Source organism: Leucopleurus acutus (genome assembly GCF_964270905.1).
Source record: "Leucopleurus acutus genome assembly, chromosome: 8".
Lineage (NCBI taxonomy): Eukaryota > Metazoa > Chordata > Mammalia > Artiodactyla > Delphinidae > Leucopleurus > Leucopleurus acutus.
The window spans coordinates 33,879,925-33,890,829 of record NC_139151.1 but is presented as its reverse complement, the minus strand read 5'-3'; positions in this window follow the sequence as shown (position 1 = coordinate 33,890,829).

The window sequence follows — 10,905 nt, the reverse complement described above, 5'->3', positions numbered from 1 at the left end:
TGCCCACTAGAGAGACAAGATCCAGCCTCATCCACCAGAGCACAGGCACTAGTCCCCTCCACCAGGAAGCCTACACAACCCACTGAACCAACCTTAGCCACTGGAGACAGACATCAAAAACAACGGTAACTACGAACATGTAGCCTGCAAAAAGGAGACCCCAAACACAGTAAGATAAGCAAAATGAGAAGACAGAAAAACACACAGCAGATGAAGGGGCAAGATAAAAATGCACCAGACCTAACAAATGAAGAGGAAATAGGCAGTGTACCTGAAAAAGAAATCAGAATAATGATAGTAAAGATGATCCAAAATCTTGGAAATAGAATGGACAAAATGCAAGAAATATTTAACAAGAAACTAGAAGAACTAAAGATGAAACAAACAATGATGAACAACACAATAAATGAAATGAAAAAGACTCTAGATGGGATCAATACCAGAATAAATGAGGCAGAAGAATGGATAAGTGACCTGGAAGATAAAATAGTGGAAATAGTTACTGCAGAGCAGTAAAAAGAAAAAAAGAATGAAAAGAACTGAGGACAGTCTCAGAGATCTCTGGGACAACATTAAATGCACCAACATTCAAATTATAGGGTTTCCAGCAGAAGAAGAGAAAAAGAAAGGGACTGAGAAAATATTTGAAGAGATTATAGTTGAAAACTTCCCTAATATGGGAAAGGAAATAGTTAATCAAGTCCAGGAAGCACAGAGAGTCCCATACAGGATAAATCCAAGGAGAAATATGCCAAAACACATATTAATCAAACTGTCAAAAATTAAATACAAAGAAAGCCTATTAAAAGCAGCAAAGGAAAAACAACAAATAACACACAAGGTAATCCCCATAAGGTTAACAGATGATCTCTCAGCAGAAACTCTGCAAGCCAGAAGGGACTGGCAGGACATATTTAAATTGATGAAGCAGAAAAAACAAGATTACTCTACCCAGCAAGGATCTCATTCAGATTTGATGGAGAAATTAAAACATTTACAGACAAGCAAAAGCTGAGAGACTTCAGCACCACAAAATCAGCTTTACAACAAATGCTAAAGGAACTTCTGTAGGCAAGAAACACAAGAGAAGGAAAAGACCTATAAAAACGAAACCAAAACAATTTAGGAAATAGGAATAGGAACATACATATCAATAATTACCTTAAATGTAAATGGACTAAATGCTCCCACCAAAAGACACAGATTGGATGAATGGAAACAAAAACAAGACCCATATATATGCTGTCTACAAGAGACCCACTTCAGAACTAGAGACACATACGGACTGAAAGTAATGGGATGGAAAAAGATATTCCATGCAAATGGAAACCAAAAGAAAGCTGGAGTAGCAATTCTCATATCAGACAAAATAGACTTTAAAATAAATACTATTACAAGAGACAAAGAAGTACACTATATAATGATCAAGGGATCGATCCAAGAAGAAGATATAACAATTGTAAATATTTATGCACCCAACATAGGAGCACCTCAATACATAAGGCAAATACTAACAGCCATAAAAGGGGAAATTGACAGTAACACATTCATAGTAGGGGACTTTAACACCCCACTTTCACCAATGGACAGATCATCCAAAATGAAAATAAATAAGGAAACACAAGCTTTAAATGATACATTAAACAAGATGGACTTAATTGATATTTAGAGGACATTCCATCCAAAAACAACAGAATACACATTTTTTCTCAAGTGCTCATGGAATATTCTCCAGGATAGATCATATCTTGGGTCACAAATCAAGCCTTGGTAAATTTAAGAAATTTGAAATTGTATCAAGAATCTTTTCTGACCACAATGCCATGAGACTAGATATCAATTACAGGAAAAGATCTGTAAAAAATACAAATACGTGGAGGCTAAACAATACACTACTTAATAACGAAGTGATCACTGAAGAAATCAAACAGGAAATCAAAAAATACCTAGAAACAAATGACAATGGAAACACAATGACCCAAAACCTATGGGATGCAGCAAAAGCAGTTCTAAGAGGGAAGTTTATAGCAATAAAAGCCCACCTTAAGAAGCAGGAAACATCTCGAATAAACAACCTAACCTTACACCTAAAGCAATTAGAGGAAGAAGAACAAAAAATCCCCAAACTTAGCAGAAGGAAAGAAATCATAAAAATCAGATCAGAAATAAATGAAAAAGAGATGAAGGAAATGACAGCAAAGATGAATAAAACTAAAAGCTGGTTCTTTGAGAAGATAAACAAAATAGATAGACCATTAGCCAGACTCATCAAGAAAAAAACGGAGAAGACTCAAATCAATAGAATTAGAAATGAAAAAGGAGAAGTAACAACTGACACTGCAGAAATACAAAAGATCTTGAGAGACTACTACAAGCAACTCTATGCCAATAAAATGGACAATCTGGAAGAAATGGACAAATACTTAGAAATGCACAACCTGCCAAGACTGAATCAGGAAGAAATAGAAAATATGAACAGACCAATCACAAATACTGAAATTGAAACTGTGATTAAAAATCTTCCAACAAACAAAACCCCAGGACCAGATGGCCTCACAGGCGAATTCTATCAAATATTTAGAGAAGAGCTAACACCTACACTTCTCAAACTCTTCCAAAATATAGCAGAGGGAAGAACACTCCCAAATTCCTTCCACGAGTCCACCATCACCTTGATACGAAAACCAGACAAGGATGTCACAAAGAAAGAAAACTACAGGGCAATATCACTGATGGACATGGATGCAAAAATCCTCAACAAAATACTAGCAAACAGAATCCAACAACACATTAAAAGGATCATACAACATGATCAAGTGGGGTTTATTCCAGGAATGCAAGGATTCTTCAAAATACGCAAATCTATCAATGTGATAAACCATATTAACAAATTGAAGAGGAAAAACCATATGATCATCTCAATAGATGCAGAGAAAGCTTTTGACAAAATTAAACACCCATTTACGATTAAAAAAAAAAACCCTGCAGAAAGTAGGCATAGAGGGAACTTTCCTCAACATAATAAAGGCCATATATGACAAACCCACAGCCAACATCATCCTTAATAGTGAAAAACTGAAAGCATTTCCACTAAGATCAGGCACAAGACAAGGTTGCCCACTCTCACCACTCTTATTCAACATAGTTTTGGAAGCTTTAGCCACAGCAATCAGAGAAGAAAAGGAAATAAAAGGAATCCAAATGGGGAAAGAAGAAGTAAAGCTGTCACTGTTTGCAGATGACATGATACTATACATAGAGAATCCTAAAGATGTTACCAGAAAACTACTAGAGCTAATCAATGAATTTGGTAAAGTAGCAGGATACAAAATTAATGCACAGGAATCTCTGGCATTCCTATACACTAATGATGAAAAATCTGAAAGTGAAATCAAGAAAACACTCCCATTTACCATTGCAACAAAAAGAATAAAACATCTAGGGATAAACATACCTAAGGAGACAAAAGACCTGTATGCAAAAAATTATGACACTGATGAAAGAAATTAAAGGTGATACAAATAGATAGAGAGATATACCATGTTCTTGGATTTGAATAATCAACATTGTGAAAATGACTCTACTACCCAAAGCAATCTATAGATTCAATGCAATCCCTATCAAACTATCACTGGCATTTTTCACAGAACTAGAACAAAAAATTTCACAATTTGTATGGAAACACAAAAGACCCCGAATAGCAAAAGCAATCTTGAGAATGAAAAACGGAGCTGGAGGAATCAGGCTCCCTGACTTCAGACTATACTGCAAAGCTACAGTAATCAAGACAGTATGGTACTGGCTCAAAACCAGAAAGATAGATCAATGGAACAGGATAGAAAGCCCAGAGATAAACCCACACACATATGGTCACCTTATCATTGATAAAGGAGGCAGGAATGTACAGTGGAGAAAGGACAGCCTCTTCAATAAGTGGTGCTGGGAAAACTGGACAGGTACATGTAAAAGTATGAGATTAGATCACTCCCTAACACCATACACAAAAATAAGCTCAAAATGGATTAAAGACCTAAATGTAAGGCCAGAAACTATCAAACTCTTTGAGCAAAACATAGGTAGAACACTCTATGACATAAAGCACAGCAAGATCCTTTTTGACCCACCTCCTAGAGAAATGGAAATAAAAACAAAAATAAACAAATGGGACCTAATGAAACTTTAAAGCTTTTGCACAGCAAAGGAAACCATAAACAAGACCAAAAGACAACCCTCAGAATGGGAGAAAATATTTGCAAATGAATCAACTGACAAAGGATTAATTTCCAAAATTTACAAGCAGCTCATGCAGCTCAATAACAAAAAACCAAACAACCCAATCCAAAAATGTGCAGAAGACCTAAATAGACATTTCTCCAAGGAAGATATACAGACTGCCAACAAACACATGAAAGAATGCTCAACATCATTAATCATTAGAGAAATGCAAATCAAAACTACAATGAGATATCATCTCACACCAGTCAGAATGGCCATCATCAAAACATCTAGAAACAATCAATGCTGGAGAGGGTGTGGAGAAAAGGGAACACTCTTGCACTGCTGGTGGGAATGTGAATTGGTTCAGCCACTATGGAGAACAGTATGGATGTTCCTTAAAAAACTACAAATAGACCTACCATATGACCCAGCAATCCCACTACTGGGCATGTACTCTGACAAAACCATAATTCAAAAAGAATCATGTACCAAAATGTTCATTGCAGCTCTATTTCCAATAGCCCGGAGATGGAAACAACCTAAGTGTCCATCATCGGATGAATGGATAAAGAAGATGTGGCACAAATATACAATGGAATATTACTCAGCCATAAAAAGAAACAAAATTGAGCTATTTGTAATGAGGTGGATAGACCTAGAGTCTGTCATACAGAGTGAAGTAAGTCAGAAAGAGAAAGACAAATACCGTATGCTAACACATATATATGGAATTTAAGAAAAAAAAAATGTCATGAAGAACGTAGGGGTAAGACAGGAATAAAGACACAGACCTACTGGAGAACAGACTTGAGGATATGGGGAGGGGGAAGGATGAGCTGTGACAAAGCGAGGGAGAGGCATGGACATATATACACTACCAAACGTAAGGTAGATAGCTAGTGGGAAGCAGCCGCATAGCACAGGGAGATCAGCTCGGTGCTTTGTGACCACCTAGAGGGGTGGGATATGGAGGGTGGGGGGGAGGGCGATGCAATATGGAAGAGATATGGGAACATATGTATATGTATAACTGATTCACTTTGTTATAAAACAGAAATTAAAACACCATTGTAAAGCAATTATACCCCAATAAAGATGTTTAAAAAAAAAAAGAAAGAAAAAAGAATCCGCCTGACAATGCAGGGGACACAGGTTCGAGCCTGGTCCGGGAAGATCCCACATGCCGCAGAGCAACAAGGCCCATGCGCCACAACTAGTGAGCCTGTGCTCTAGAGCCCCCCAAGCCACAACTACTGAAGCCTGTGCACCTAGAGTCTGTGGTCTGTAACAAAGAAGCCACCGCAATGAGAAGCCTGCGCACTGCAATGATGAGTAGCTCCGCTCTCCACAACTAGAGAAAGCCCATGGGCAACAACAAAGACCCAATGCAGCCAAAAATAAATTTATTTATTTAAGAAATAATAAAATAGATAACGAACAACAAGGACCCACGATATAGCACAGGAAACTCTGCTCAGCATTCTGTAATAACCTAAATGAGAAAATAATTTGAAAAAGAATTGATACATGTATATGGGTAACTGAACCACTTTGCTGCACACCTGAAACTAACACAACATTGTTAATCAAATCAACTCCAATATAAATTAAAAATTTTAAAAATATGTTCCTGAAATAATGACTTGAAAGTCAAAATTACTACTTGATCCATGGGCTGCAGAATGGATGTGTTAGCTGGCATGAAAGCAACATGAATCTCATTGTATGTCTCCATGAGAGCTCTTGGTTGACCATGTACATTGTCAATGAGCAGTAATCTTTTGAAAGGAAGCTTTTTCTCTGAGCAGTAGATTTCAACAGTGGGTTATAAATATTCAGTGAACCATCAGTTGTAAACAGATGTGCTGTCATCCAGGCTTTGTTATTCCATTTATGGAGCACAAGAAGTATAGATTTAGCATGATTCCTAAGGGTCCTAGGATTTTCAGAATGGTAAATGAGCATTGGCTTCAACTGAAAGTCGCCAGCTGCCTTAACCCCTAACAAGAGAGTCAGTCAGTCTGCCTGTTGAAGATTTGAAGCCAGGTGTTGACTTCTCCTCTCTAGCTATGAAAGTCCTAGATGGCATCTTCTTTCACTATAAGACTGTTTTGTCTACATTGAAAATCTGCTGTTTAATAAAACCACCTTCACTAATTATCTCAGCTAGATCTTCTGGATAACTTGCTGCAGCTTCTACATCAGCACTTGCTGCTTCACCTTGCATTTTGATGTTATGGAGATGGCTTCTTTCCTTAAACCTCATAAGCCAACATCTGCTAGCTTCAAACTTTTCTTCTACAGCTTCCTCACCTCTCTCAACCTTCATAAAATTGAAGGGAGTTAGGGACTTGCTCTGGAATAGGCTTTGGCTTAAGGGAATGTTCTGGCTGGTTTGATCTATCCAGACTGCTAAAACTTCCTCCATGTCAGCAAATAAGACTTTCACTTTCTTATCGTTCATGTGTTCACTGAAGTATAACACTTTTAATTTCCTTCAAGAACTTTTCCTTTGCTTTCACAATGTGGCTGTTTGGTACAAGAGATATAGCTTTCAGCCCATCTCAGCTTTCACCATGCCTTCCTCACTAAGCTTAGTAATTTCCAGCTTCTAATTCAAAGTGAGAGTCATATGACTCTCCCTTTCACTTGAACACTTAGAGGTCATTGTAGGGTTATTAATTGGCAGGTCATGGTGTCCAAAACAATTATAATAGTAACATCAAAGAGCAAAGATCACCATAAAAGATATAATAATAATGAATAGTTTTGAAGTATTGTGAGAATTACCAAAAAGTGACACAGAAACATGAAGTGGCAAATACTTTTGGAAAAATGGCACCAATAGACTTACTTGATGAAGGGTGCCACACACCTTCAATTTGCAAAAAACGCAATATCTGAGAAGCACAATAAAGCGAAGCACAATAAAATGAGATACGACAATGTTTACATGCTGGGCGCTTATACGTAACTACCATAACAATTATTATTATCGCCACTTTATAGATAAGGAAACTAAGGGTTAAAGACATTAAATGTCTTGCCCAGAGACATAAAGCTGTAAAAGTAAAGCCTGGTTTTAAATCCAAATTTATGAATCTGACTTTCTTCTTTAACCCACAGTACATAGCAGCAGTCCTTCCACATTGCATGTCTCAATGGTGGGCTCACATGTCAAATGTAAAATGAGGGAAAGTAATGACACTCAAGTTAAATATCACAAAAATTCAACTCCCAAATTTTTAAAATCTATATTTTCTTACCCAGCAGAATTATATAAAAATATTAAGTTGAAAGAACTCTGAGACTAATCTAAAAATCTAATCTTATTTTCTCCCTTTACAATAGAGATATCTCGAGCAGGCATCATGGTCAAAAGCCCATCTATCACTTTTTGTTATCTTTTCTATATCTGAAATGTCAGGGATGTATCTAGTCTTGAAGTCCCTACTCTCATGGAGCTCACAGTCTAAAAGTGAAATAAAGCTGTAGAAACTCACTACAACACTATCTGAAGAGTCTTCTAGGCCAGCAGCAAAGGGCTACGTATAACCACTGCCCAGAGGATGGAGTCAGATGCAGTTACTGGGTGAGCAGAGACTGGAGCCCAGGTCTCCCCTACTGCAATACCTGAAACCTGGTTTGTAAGGATATTCAGAAGAAATTTAAGAGATTTAAACTTAAGATTAAATTTGCTGCACCATAATATAAGGATGGGTCTAATTTTTGACTAGTTAGCTACCTAGGAAGCAACTTTTATTGTTCTTCAAAAAAAGACATATTCATTTTAGAGCTTAGGAGCCAAAGACTCAGACAATAAACTGATGCAAAAATGATTTTCTAAAAGGTATAATTCAAGGGCATTAGATCTTTGTAAGCCTAGTAGTCCAATTTCTGCCTTAGGCTTTCTCAATAAATTTAATGCAGAATACTCTAGTGTTATGAATTAAAGCTGTAGATTATAACCCAACTGAGTTGAATTCCTAGTTCTACCTCAATTAGAAACGGGTAGCATTTGGCAAATTACTGAACCTCCTAAGCTAGTTTTGCATTCTTAAAGTCCTTATCTTAACCTCATGGTGTGAGGTTGAAAAGAGATAATACACTGTAAGTGAAGCACTTGGTACAGACCCAGGTATGTGGTGAGCACTCAGAGGTTGCCTGTAAGTTGTATCGGTTTTTCCTTTGGTTGTATAAGTTTTCATTTAGTTCCTTGATCAACTCTTGTGATCCCACTGTGCATGGATGAAGAGAGAGGGTTGTGTTTCTAAGTTTCCTGTCATTGTAAGAGTTCTTCCAAACACTGTCTAGCTAGCCCCATACTCCTAATCACAAGACAGGCTCAGGGTCTACCTAGATTTTTTTCAGGTAAGCCAGCATCCCCAGGATTCATTCATTCATTTGTCCATTTAATAAATTTACAAATATTAATTAAGCATTAACCAGGCAAAGATCATTGTGCTTAGACAACGCAAAAGTAAACAAGTGCATAATTCAATAAATAATTTTTTTGGAGAGTGACAAGTGTAATAAACTAGAGCACTGTGTGAGAGCAAGATAAGGAAGATATGGTTTAGAATACAAGGTGAAAGAAATCTGCTGTGAGGAGGTGACATTTGATCTGAGACTAACGATCTAGGCCATGGTAAAGAGTCAAGGGAAAGCGTTCCAAACAAGGGGAACTTCAAGTACAAAGGCTCTAAGTCGGGAACAAGCTTGGTATATTCAAGGGGAAAAAATAGCATTGTGACTTATTATAACCTTGGCAGGAAATGAAATCAAAAATTTAAGTAGGATTTAGATCATGTAGGGTCACATAGACTGTAGTGAGAAATTTTGAATTTGATTCTACGTGTAATTGGAAGCCTTTAGTAAGATTTATTTCTAAGATACTTGAACGTTCCAGTGTTCTGTAGTGCTATAATTTCTGTGATTTTTTTAAGGAGTCCAGGTCCAATGGAAGTCAAACTGTTTCACTACATTTTTAAATCACTTTTATAGTGATTTAGCAATTTTAGTTAGCTACAGCATTTACAGTTAAACTAAAAAGTGTCCTACAATTATCTGTCATTGGAATAAAACTCTGAGATGGGTAAATTCTAAGCATAAATTGGAAGCTATTTTTCAATTACACAGAACCTCCCTTAGCCAAAGGTATGAAATGCCATGCCTAAGAAAGAAAAATCTATTATCTGTCTCAACAGTTCTCTCTCTCTCTCCACAAATCTAATGAAATTGAAATGAAAAAATAAAATAAAATAGTAACTTTTTCAGAATACTTATATATTAGAAAAGCATTCCATGTAAGATGATTATATTCCAATTTTGAATAACAATAAAGCACTAAAATATGTTGAAGTTTCAAAAGTCTGTTTCTTCAATTGAAAACTCTTGAGTTCCAGACTCATATTCCTCTCGCCAAACATGTAGATCTGGCACTCAACTACTTCAAATTCTATGCAACAAAAATTATTTTTCCCACCAAACTTACTCTTTCCCTTGCCTTCCTTATCCCATTTGATGACTTTGATATCTAGCCAGTTACTCTAAGGATCAGAACTCTGAGTCTTTCCAAACTAACTCAGCATTACCAACAACTTCCAGTGCTTAAAAATATTCAAATTTCTTCACATTGATGTCTGCTAGTTCTCCTTCGTGAAATGGGATTCCCTTCCTTGTCTTGCCAGTGAGCTCCTACCTATGCTTCCAGGTCTACCTCAAATTTTCCTCCTCTCTAACATAGGAATCCCATGAATAGCATAAGCAATCAATTGCTCAAAATATACCTGCTGATTTTCCCCCTTCTTCCCTTTTTTCTAATTATCTTTAAAACCAATATGCAAAAAAATAATATTATATTTTCTTCACCTTTTTAGAAGTTCATGCCCAGTTTTAGCAATTTTCACAATATTCTATAAATGTTTTAATTGTCTGTCTTCCATACCAGATGATGAAAACTTCCTAAGGCTCTGCCCAGTTCATCTTTAGAGAACCCAATATATTAAGTAGTAATGGGTAAGTATATTAAAGTAAACAGCTGACCAGTTTCCTGTTAACCATTTCCTACCATCCCTTTGCCTTTCTGAAAGAAATATCTGAAATATTTTTTTCTTAGAATTTTCAATTAACATTTGTTTAGAAGAATATTCAGATAGGAAATACAGCTTAGGGAAGGTGGCAAGAGATGTGGCCAGAGAGGCAGACAGGGAGGGAAGATCCTGTCCACCCTCATAAGGGATTTGGGCATTAGCCTAAGAAACCAGTGAAGATTTTAACTCAAGAGGGTTACATGATCTGATTTATATTTTTAAAAAAGAACTCTGCTATATGGAAATTTGGATTTTTAAAAGCCTTTGCCAGTTAGAAGGCTATTGCAATAGTCCAGGCAATAAGTGATAGTGGTCACAGTGGAAAGAAGGAGATATAGACAAACTGTATATTTTGTTGCTGTAATAGATATGTAGATGATGAAAAAGGAGACATCAAAGATCATTACTAACAGGTTTTGTCTTGCTTAATTAAGTGAAGTCTGATACCATTTACTAAAGAGGGAGAGAGGGTGAGGAATAATTTCAGAATAAAATAAAAAACTGCATTTATACACATTAAGTTGAAAATGACTGGTAAAAATACAGGTCTAGAGCTCGGGATGAGGTTATGGCTAAAGAGATACACTTGGGATTC